Below are 12,746 nucleotides of genomic sequence, written 5' to 3'. Positions count from 1 at the left end.
ATGTTAAAAATAATGAACTTTTATTGTTCAGTTACTCACAATTTCAAATTGTGTCATGAAGAGGTATTTTCATGTGTTAATAGGCCTAATTAAGGTGTGTGTGATCTAATTTTTGTAACCATTTCTTCATGCATTACAACATTGTGCTGGTATATAAAAGAATGTGACACAGATTCATCAAATGGGAGTAGGATGTAGTGAAGGTATAGGTGGTATGACATTAGGAATAGGTTAGGACAGGATTATATAGGATTAGGATACATTAATCCCAGAGTGGGCCTTGTATAATCCATAACTATATCTTTTTTAAATACCGAATAAAAGTAAACATTAGACGTTCTGAAAGGATTTTCTGGACGTTCTAGACGGATATGAAAGGTTCTGTAAACGTTCTGGAACGGGTCAAAATACTATTTAAACGTTGTTGAAACGTTTTTTTGAACGCTCTAGACGGTTTTCAAAGGTTTTCTGGAAGTCCGCAGAACGTCCACATAAATGTTTTGAATATTCTTGAAAGGTTTTACTGACGTCTATAACGCGTGTCCAAATGGTTTTCTGCAGGTCCTTAACAATTCCGAAAGTTTTTTATTGTTTTTTTAAACATAAAAAACCGTTTTTATAACGTACATTTGAAACGTTTTAAACACGTCGAAAACCTTCCACATAAACGACGTTCTGAAAACGTTTTGATAAAACGTCCAAATAACGAACTTGGAACGTTTCACGGACGTAAAAAAAAAAAACCGTCCAAATGTTATAGCTTGGAAGTAGTACCAATGCTTGGTGGTGGTGGTGTTGTTTTTGTTGTTGGTGTTGTTGTTGTTGTTGTTGTTTTCAAATCAGGCAGGTTAACTTAATTTTATTATGTAGTTGTTTTGAACGCAATAAAGATGCAATATCTAAACCTGTATAATTCGAATAATGATTCCTTTGGTCGTTACCAATGTATCGCATACAGGGATATTTTTAACTTTCTTGGTATTTCTTGGAAGCTGCCCCTTCTGAAAGTGTTTTTCCTGGTCTGTGAGAATTCAAGGTCTATATATAGGACAAGTAAAAAGCGAAGTATAAATGTGAGGGCCTAGCGCAATCTTGAGCTGTCATACAAATACATTCTGTAAATATTAAGGATCGGAATCGACGCAAGACACACATATACCCCACACTGACACACACACACACACGCACACAACAACAACAACAACAACAACATCAACAGCAAACAGGGCATAACAAACACACAAGAATGCGTCCATAATACGAAAGTGGTCGATATCTTTATATCAAACGTAAAAAGAAGAAACACTCACGATATATCCTGAAAATGCGTGCGGGTGTGTAACGGATGACAGTTTTATGAATAGATTCACTAAAGGACGACATTACAAACCAGGAAACTGATTTACATGATATGAGTATCACATAAGTATTTATTGGACGGATTTCTCGCTATCCTCTTTGTTTCATAAAACCTGCTCACAAAGAAAACTCCGAACTTCGTTCTTACCTCTCTCAATAACAAGATTATACATTGTACAATGTTCTCTTCTCTTTTTAGAGAAATTGTATCACAAAACATATAAGAAATGTTTATTTGCTTCATGTAATTAGAAGAATAAAACCATAATATGTCTAACTTTATTTTTCCTTACACTCTAAAATCGTTGGATTATATAAAAAGTACTCTAAAATATAAGACCATGAGGAGGGACAAATCCACATAAGATTATAATCTTTAGTCTAATTGATTTAGAAATTAAATCTATTAGATTTGAAATTAATAATCTCATTTGGATTTGTCCCTCCTCAAGTTTATTATACTTTTAATCAATCGAATTTAGAGTGTATAGGTAAGAAGCATATTAATAAAGCAGGACTCAGACTGCTTTTCGACAGGACAGACAAACTTTTCATCATATAATATTTTGCATGTTGTGATCACTTATAAAATAACGATGACTCTGGCGTATGAATGTTACAAAATTCATTTAAATGGGGCCTTTTTGCACTTGTGCGTTCATGTTTTGTTTGAGCGGATGGGAGAACGTAAACAATGTGACTCGTTTCCACACTCATCTACTGCAGTCCATGAGTGAAGTCATAAAGAAATAAATCCCAAAAATAATTAGGTATGCAAGACAAATTCTAATGAACTAAAATCTACGTATACATGAATGCAATAAGAGATGACGTAAATGTCAATCTTATGTGTTAATTATAGATATACTTAATGGTAGGTTGATTTCAATGACTGAAAAGTGCTGAAAACTTCAGACATCAGTTTTGGTAAAGATTTACACGTGAATGATTTCTATATTTTCAAACACTGGTCACAATCAGGCTTCTGTCATGGTACTTTATCGATAAAGGAATAGAATATCTTAGGCAAATACTTAGGCCTGCAGCGTTACAAATTCAGATTTTTTTTCTTCACATTTTTCACATTTAGGCTATAATTGCAAGAATATATGTTTTCTCGTTCCAAAACAAACCAAACATGTAAATGAGTAATGAAATGTTACAGTTCATTATTCGGAAGACTCGGCTATCCCGAAGGTTCTATAATCCGAAAACGAAGCATAATTGGCTCATTTTTTTTCTCGCAGATTCGCTAATATATACACACCTTCTTTTATCTTCGGATTAACGTAATTCTTATTTTCTGAATAACTAATAAGAGCTGCAGTCCGTTTTCGGACTATTAAACCTGCGACATAACGAATAACGCTATAATGTTTAGACTATTGAATCATTTTCATTTTCGGAGCAAAGAACATCTAGGTAAAGGAAATTTTGTGTTTCGGAATAAAACTAACCTTCGGAAATGCGATCGAACCTTGTTTATTTTTGGATTAACGAACCTGTGAAATAACGGACATCACCCGGGTTGATATCGTTAAAATGCGAAACGTCACAGATATAGAGAATCACAATTCCCCACCGGATTGTATCAGAGACAAGTAAAAGTTTGTTCTTCTTGCTTCTTTGTTTTGTTTGGGAGTGATTCGAGCTAAACATAGCAGTTTGTGTCGCTGTACGTCTAAAATTCATGGTTTACATTCCATTAGACAAGCGGTGCTAGATAGACTAAGTAGATTTGAAAAACACTGTCATGTTTTGTTGTCTCATCGATTGGTGTCTGATCCCTGCAAGGACGGCAGTCAGGGATCCCAGCAGCAAAAAGATATGTACTGGGCCGGCTGAACCGGGGGGGGGGGGGGGGGGGGGTAAGAAAATTCATCCCACAATAATTTTTGCACTACTATAAGGTATAACGTAACCTCTTTGGGCCCCCACTTTTTACCCCGGAAGTGGCACTAAAGAGATAGAATGAAATCTTGAAATGTGAGCGAGGAAAGGCCTTTGATTTTGTGCTGAAGACTTTTTTCTTCTTCTTCTTCTTTCTTGTTAGCTAATGAAACCAGGAAGTGCCCCCCCCCCCCCCCCACACACGCATACACACATACTTTTGAAAACGTGGCGCCGGGGGTGATGTATGAAATAGGACGGGTTGAACTAAGGATCCAGCTTTTAACTTTTTGCGAGATACATAATCACTTTATATGAAATGTTAAAGAACGTACAATTCTAAGACGAATTCAAAATCTATTCGAGGAAAATCGGTTTTGCAATGACTGAGATATCCAAAAACAAAGTAAAACAAAGCAATTCTATGAAAAGCGGGTCCCATCTTTTATTAGGGTGCTTTGTTTGGATATCTCAACCATTTCAAAATGAATTTTCATCAAATAAACTTTGAATCCTCTTAGAATTATAAACTCTTTCATATCAATTTTCATAGAGGTTTGTCGTTATATCAAAGGATAATCATAAAAAAAGTTGAAAACCTGAAGGCCAATTCATGTACCATCCCTTTGGGTGTGATACTGCACACATCAAGTGACAGGTTTTCAAACATCAATAAAATTCAAGTTGCAAAATCAAACATATCCCTATAATGCATATTTTCCAAAATATTCTTTTTGTAGCACGAGCTACTCAGCAGCGAGTAAACTGCATAAAATTGCACTTATAACTGTGTAGAAGTAACACAAATAAATAATATGAAATCAAGGTGAAAATGGATGGATTTATGGCCACTCAAAATGACAGTTTACAGTCTTTACAAGTAGTCAAGGGAGTTGATAACACAGTAATGAGTAACAAGAATAAGATAACATACAACATCGCCGAGTCTTTGGCAGAAATATTCGACATTATGACGGGCAATATAAACTGATAACGTGGATGAAATAAAAATAGAATTCAAAGCAGCTCATGATAACGATGGTCACGCATAACCTCAAAGGTTGATAATACTTCAGTTAGAAAGCATGCAGCACTCTGTAAACTTTTATAGTATACTTAACTGACCCGGAACTGGCTCCGTTGGGGTCACACACCGTTCCGGGTCAAAAATGACTAGGAAATTAGTCATGAAGACTCCGAATGGGGTCACCCTGACTCAATTCATGACTCTGAATGGGTCATATCTGACCCCATTCCTCGCCATTTCTGACATGTCTGACCCGGAACGGTGTGTGACCCCAACGGACCCAGTTCCAAGTCAGTGCTGACTCGGATGTTTTAAGAGTGCACAAACGCTCTTAATTCGTCATGATATCAAACTAAATCTACAGTAATTGACTTCTTCTCCACGATGCACAGGTTCCTTGCATCCCATGGTGCCGCTATTGTGATACTATGATCTTTTTAAACATCTGTAAATCACATCTATACCAGACGGCACTGTCATTATCATTGCCCTTATATATATAGCGTTGCCAGGTACCCGTTAATGCGCCTGGGTCGACAGGAACACGGTGATCAAAAGCATCTTGTCCAGTGACTTGCACTTGTCGGGATTCGAACTCGTGACCTAAGATTTAAGAGTAAAGATTGTCCACTGAAGCCACATCACCTCCATAGTTTGATCGGTTCTACGCCTCAAGCAACGAACCCTCGCTACTGTTGCCATGGTGATACTTGTCGACCTGGCCCGCCTCTCGATTGATGTCAGCCTTTCGTTGTAGTCTGACGGACAATGGGGGCGGTTTCTCCACCTTCGGCTGTGGGGTCTGGATTTCTGTCACGGTGGACGTCCCACACCCCATGGTTGGTGGTCGTTGATCTCGACGGAAGACGAGTACTCCACAGGTTACCTGAGAGCCAGAGTTCCAGAGGAAACCTGTTATGATCAATGAAGATACAGCTCCATTTCATTTCGTTTCATTTCGTTTCATTTCATTTAATCTCATTTCATTTCATTTTTCATTTCATTTCCTCTCATCTCATTTCATTTCATTTTATTTCATTCCATTTCATTTCATTTCCATATCCAAAATAATTCAAAATTATTACAAAGTAACAACAATCATTTGTGCAAGCAGGTACAAACAAATACAGCCATCTTATGGCAGATTTGCACAAAATCGACTACACAAAATGTGAAGTTTTCAGAGTAGGAAGGTGGCTTTCTATCTCCCTAGTTCTCGACCCTGGTTTCAGGATTCATGTTCTTGTTATTATTTGCTCGCTCTGTTCTTGGATGACCTTCACTCTTAATGATTCTGAAAAGAAAATTGACAAACTGACAAGTATCCTGTCCCTCAAAGGACTCTGGACATCTAGTGCTTTAACACTGGACGTCCGTGGACATTGTTAGGGATACGTTCAAGGACTAATATATCAATCGGCTTCTATTGAGCAGGTGGAGACAGAGATGGGGGGGGGGGGTTGAGGGAAAGAAAGAGAGGTCGACATGCGTCTACTCATCTCGAAACTAACTCCTGATAGTCACTATATTTTGAACACTCAAACACAGACATCAAAAGTACCTATAGCTAGTGATTTTATTTGAAAATGACGCACTTAAAAATGCATATCCTCATTAATCATTCGTCATCAGGCTGAACCTGCTATAGCCCTTATGTAACACAATGAAGTGTTCAGGTTATGAGTGCACAGGGAACTTTCAAGTCATGTAGAGAAATCACTTTGATGGGACCAATATCCACGTATGTGTGTCAGCATATGATGGTCGCTTCTTTTGTGGCCCTTCAGTGTTTTAGTTTTCATAAAACATCAACATGAATGCCGACATAGCGTATCAAGCATTATATCATAAATTCAACTCGTTAAAAAAATAACAAATCACGTCATGGCGGTTCTTTCCTCTTAATATCTTCTGCTTGCTACATTGTTTATAATTTTTCTGTTTGTTTGATGGAAATGAAAATAAATTTGAATCTTGAATCTTAAAATCTCGAGTTCATTAAGATAGTAAGAGGGGCGAATTTTAATAACCCTTGGCAAATTTCCTCACTAGAAATTCATAAAAATCATCCCGTGGCTCCCGGGCATACCATAATCATGTAACTTAAACTCGTTTCCAGCAGATTCCAACAGTATATTTGTTTTCAAATTTCATAATTAAATTTGTTTGCAAAATAATGGAGAAGTGATTGACATAATTCTATAAAGTTTGTTGTGACATTTTCATTCTAGATGAAATCGTTCGTTTACCACATTGACAATTTAGATAAAAAGTGACAACAGTTGTCACACCTACAGAATCACAAGTTGGTATGACGATATAATCTTTATCAATAACAATCAAAAAGACTCGACTCCACCACTCATTATAACGTACACAGTTTCACACTGCTGGCTGACACATCAAACTATTTCGATGTATATGACATTAATTAAGGTCAATTTAAAGTTTGCAGGGGATGATGTAGACGTATGCAGAAAAATACAAGACTCACCGAGTATTAAATTCTCGAATAACTTCAGGGTGTTAGAAAAACATGTAATTAATTAGTGGATTCATTGACTGAACGTACCTTTTTTCTCGTCCTGACTTTGTCCGGAGTGAAAGAGATTGTGTAAAACTATCACTAACACGTGAATGAATGATCCAGTGACACTTTTCCTAAAAACTTGGAGATTCTCAAGTAGAGAAGACAAACTATTTCGAGTCAGATTTCGATCACACTCAAAGGACTTTCTCCGATGATAATCCAATAGGTTAGACCACCGTAGGTAAGACCATCAACACATAGACGCAGTCAGACTAATGAGATCATTCTTCAGAGAAACCAAGGCGTCCGAATCCCTCTAGGTCGGATTTATTGAATGATTTCTCCCTTTTCATTGATGACTGGGAAAGTGGTTTTCGATCCTTTTCAAACGTCACTGGTTGTTTGCCATTCATCGCATTGATTTGTTACGTAACAATGTTTGTGAGTCGTGTTACGGGTCAAACAAACACGGGTATATAAGTTAGAAGGCTGCTTGGTCCAAGGAGAGAAACCCTGCAAGGTGGTCACGTGGCCAGGGCATCGCGCTCCTTGCATTGCCATGGTTACAGGACACAATGTAGACCGATTCTGATCTCGGTTTTCGGTTTTGGGCAATTTTCTCACTCTTTCCAGTTCGTGTTTTCCTCTCCCTCCTTTCCTCATCCACTCTCTCCCTCTCTCTCATTTTCTTTCCAAATCAAACCATCAGTGAAACAGAATGTCATAAACAGAAATTAAATGCGAAATACTGACATAACATTGCCAGAAATGATACATCTTGAGGATGCATTATGTTTGATTTACACATTATGTATTTGAAGTGTATACCATTATATGTACACTGATATTAATGGGCGATGTTAGCTCTGAATTTCTCGGAGTACAATAGATAATAGATTACCGTGTACTGGAAACATGTATTGCCTGTTGTTTTTTTCAATTGCCTTTGCTAATCCTCAGACTTTCGAAGGTCATAAAGTGGACTGTGTGCAAACATAGACGAAAGGTCTCGGTAAAAGGTTCTGCTTTAGTTATTGGTTGTACATTGTATCAGATTTCTTTCTGCCTCGTTTTTATTCTTCTACAGGCAATTCCGTTATAACGAAATCCTCGATCGGGACCGGCAGTTTTCTTTCGTTATATCCAAACGGAAATGTACAAAGATATCTAGATGATGATTTTGGGTCCTGGATCTCACTTCGTTGTGTCCGAAATATTCTCTAAACCGTGTTTGTTGCATGTATGCATTGCAAGTCAATCTAATTCTCTCATCCTCAATCAAGGTTCATACTAAAGAGCACATGGATTTATTTCTACCTTCACTCCCCCTCACTCCTTCTTGGTTTCTTCTATCTACAGTCAGTTCTTCTCCTTTCTCCCTATCCATCCACCCCCCTCTCTCTCTCTCTCTCTCTCTCTCTTCGTCTGGCGTTACGGTGTGCGCCCTCAAAATAGGTGCACGAAATCTTGAAACATCACTAGTTATAATTATAGAAGCTATCTAGTTTAAATTCAAAGTACATTGGGGGAACACACGAGAGTCATAGAAAGATATTTATTTCACCATATCAGATTTGTTATATCCTTATCAACAAAAGACTATATAATTATGTTGTTCAAGGAATGCAGTACATTATTCAGAGAATATTTCACATCGGACGAGGTGTAATGTCAAACAGACAACTTCGCAATCATTATTCTTTGAAGTCAAAATAAATATCAATATATTTATGCTTCCCTATATATGCTGCATGGAATTGATGCTGCGACCGAATTAGCTTCATCTCCCTTCTTATTTTCCTGCCAACCTAGAGTAACTGAAAACCTCTCATCTTCGAAAAGTAACCGTGCACTTTGTCCAAGATAACATCGGGACTTATTACTTAACTTCTATTCTCAAAAGAGACAAAATATATTGGCACATGATGAAAATAAAGAATGAACATAACCATTCATACTTCACAAGTGTTATCATTGTGATATCAGGATTATCACAATTGCTGCAACAGGATAGTGATTTATACACACACACGCACACACACATACATACACACATACATCTCGTTCTATATAATTATAGAGGGACTCAAGGCGTTATGAATCAATATACTGACTATATGACATGTGTGTTCTTATGATCTGAACAGTCCAGAAAATATTGGTTAAAGGCAGAAAGTGGTATCCTTATATACTTCTCGTATGACTTTGTTTTTCTATTCTTTTTTAATTATTATTTTTATTATTATTTTATTTGGCAGAAAACATGCAATACATTATCAATTACAAAACTCAAAACAATCAATCAATACAATAACACAAAAATTCACAAACACTGAATGCACCTGACAGGGCTGCCAGGCATTGGGCAAGTTAACTAAATAACTGTAGTCCGCGGACCGCCCTAACCTATATCCCTTCCAGACGCATTCAACGTTACAGATTTATGTGCCACTGATTATCATAATGAAATATTCATGACTGTACTTTTTAAAATTTCTTGCATGAAAATACAAACTATGTAAAAATCATTATATATTTCACGATATCAAGTCACAATTTACAAACTCATAATCGCAGTGACATAGTTACAAAACAGATCCCTTTACTCTCCAAACCCTCCCCTCAGACACTCCCAAAATGAAGAATCCTATCAACCCTCCCCCCTTCGTACAACCATTAACACAAAACAAAAAAAAAGACATTCTGTAAACATTAATGACAATTGAGTATATGAATATAAGAACGACCCAAGTCCATGGATGACCATTTCAAGTAAACTTAAAAAAACTTCATATTTTTTTTATTTGTCCAATAATATTCTATTTAACTGTGATGGGAAAGCAACATTGTATATACAATTTAGAACATATATTATTATGACAATTAACATTTACATTAATTGTGGAGAGGCCATTTTGTGTGATGGACTTGGGTCGTTCTTTGATTCATATGGACTTGGGTCGTTCTTTGATTCATATGGACTTGGGTCGTTCTTTGATTCATACACATGATATTCTGCTATAGAGATGAGAGAAGGACGAGAGAGGGCGCTATAATATAAATGTAAGAACGACCCAAGTCCTTCATGTTTACATTCATATAAGATTTAACTCATTTATTTCAGGCACTTCCGGGGGTAATTAGGATTTATCATTTATACACAAGATGAGTCCATGCATAAGCTACAATTTCCCATGTCAAACTAAATTTGGCCAAAAATTGGACTTGGGTCGTTCTTATATTCATATACTCAATTCGAAGCGGGTGGTAACCAGGCCAACAAAACTGTACAAGGAAGCCAGTGGCGTACCACAATCCCTAGCCAATCCCAATTTCTAAATTAAACCCATTTTCCCCACAAAACCCTCAGAAAACCAATAAAAAGTAGTCAATATACATATACAGAACATGATATAGACATACATTTCTAATTATCATTATTATCAAACTGCTGAATTGAGAAAATGACAAGAAACAAAAAAAAAATGCAGCTGTTTCAGACAAAAAGAGTTTACTATGACAAACAAATAAAAATCATTAAAAAATTGCACAGATACCAAACAGAAAACAGCCTTCTGGGCTGGAAAAAAAAAATTGCCATTTCTCAAACAGAAATTAAAAGGGACGGTTGAAAAAAAAACGAGAAGAAAAAACAAATTGACTATCCACACCCCCCCCCCCAAAAAAAATGTATTAATACTTTTGTTGAAAGCAATGTTACCAACCCCCCCCCCCCCCCAAAAAAAAAAAACAACAAACAAACAACAACAACAACTCATAACTGACCAATCTTAAACATAAATACAATTTTGTATTATCTAATCTTTTGCAGATTAATACCATGAGGTATGCATACTTATGTACACATATTCATTCACTCATAAATACATTATTTCAACATCATTTAAATACCTCAACTTAAAAAAAAATAATGTCCACAATACTGGATATAAAAAACATACACAGAAATACAATTCAGCACTTTCCTTCAATCTTTGACCTTTTGACCTTTGGCCTTTTTGGCAAAATTGGCTTATACATGCATACAACAAATTAAAAACAAAACAAAAAAAAAATCATCCTGCAGGCAGTGCACAAATATGAGGGAACAGCAAACCTTTGAAGTGTTGCCCCCGACCCTTGACCCCGACCCCCGACCCCATGAACCAAAAATTCCCAAGATAATCACCGCCAGTCAGCAGTCATATGACCTTGAACAATTTCTAAGATTTGGAGAAAAAAATAAAATTTCAACATTTCCACTTGATCCCCCAACCCCCGCCCCTTGACCCCACGACCCCAAACCTTCACCAGAGAATCCCGATTGGGTAATGTGCACTACGTTTAAAAAATATATATATCTTCAGGCATTGCACAAATATGGAAAACTAGAAAATCAACTTTGATATGAGACCGACGGATATTTGTTTTTAAATGCTAGCATGCGTTGGGTCTTTCTTTGAGAATTTAACGCACTGTAGTCTTCTTTGGAGAACATGTAATTGGGATATGTTGAGCACGAAATCATTAAATTGAATAAACTACAACCACTTCCGTGACTGACAAGCATAACTCTGTATACATTCTTTTAACATTGCAACGCAACATAAAACAGTTTTCCTACATGGCAAGATATTTGATGGGCATATAATCATAATCTATTCTTATCTCATACCAAATAATTACCAAGATATGCTGCAAACAAAGTGCAGAAAACAATCACAGCAGATATCAAATTGCACTCTTTACACCTAATTTTAGTCATGTTAACTTTGAAAGTCAATGGAAAGTAATCGTTAAACACAATGACTTTGAATAATCAATGGGAATAGCTTGAGAAAGAAAGTAATACATTCTACAAGGTGCATCAAACTTTTGTTTGTTTTTCTCATGTTATTTTTTGAAAGTATAATTTCAATACAGAACACGATAAAAACAACTATGATTATCTCGGATCAGGAGGTCGTAGGTTCGAATCCTGCTCGAGTATGTACGTATGTTGGTTTTTTTCATGGCTACTACTAAAACACTGATCAATTCAGTGCTTTTTAACGTCGTAGGACAATTTTTCAATCAGTTACAATGAAAACATATCGACGAAGAATTTTATGAATTTGAACCGTATTTATTTCATTTTGATAACAGTTCGTCATTACGAACACGCGCGCCGAAGGACGTTATTTCGAGGAATATTGATCCGAAAATTAAATACGATTCGCTATATTCCAAAGGTTCGTCAGTACATTTAACACTTTCTTTCTTTCTTTTCCTAATATAACTGGAATAAAGACAGAACATGTCCAGATTAAAGAACCTTAGGAATAACGAACATCATGTTGTTATTTAAAAGTTAAAAGTTAAATGCAAGATACCACTGCAAGAAAGGATACATAAACATTGACCGCACCTCTGGCGTAGTTTCCAGACACAAACCCTTGCCGGTTGTAAAGGAGTCTGCGTGGGGAGCAGCTACAATGGAGGAAGTGCATGCACAGACCCTGAAAGAGATGCTTTTGCACAGACTCCTTTATTACCGACAAGGGTTTGTGCTAGCAAACTACCTCTGGCGTGATACAGACACGGAAACATGAGAAACACGATCTAAAAAAGAAAGAAAAGCCAAGAAAATAACCATGCCATGAACGAGCACAATTTGATGGAACAGCTTAGAATATGTCCCCAGCTGCTGATAGGGCATAAATTATCGATAACTATAAACAGGGCCGGCGCCGTGTTTTGAAAAGTGAGGGGGCCCACTTCCGGGTTTCATGAGCTAACAAGCAAAAAAAAAAGTCATCAGCTCATCTCTCCCCGTCCCCGTCCACTTCCGGGTTTCTTCAGCTGACAAGAAAAAAAAAAAGAAAGAAAAAAAAAAAAAAGGTCCTTAGCTCATCTCTCCCCTAACAAGCAAAACAAAACAAACGTCCTCAGCTCATTCTC

This window comes from Diadema antillarum, unplaced genomic scaffold, assembly GCF_040938485.1.
Source record: "Diadema antillarum isolate AM-2024a unplaced genomic scaffold, OU_Dant_1.0 seq00000791_RagTag, whole genome shotgun sequence".
NCBI lineage: Eukaryota > Metazoa > Echinodermata > Echinoidea > Diadematoida > Diadematidae > Diadema > Diadema antillarum.
This window is presented reverse-complemented; position numbering follows the sequence as displayed.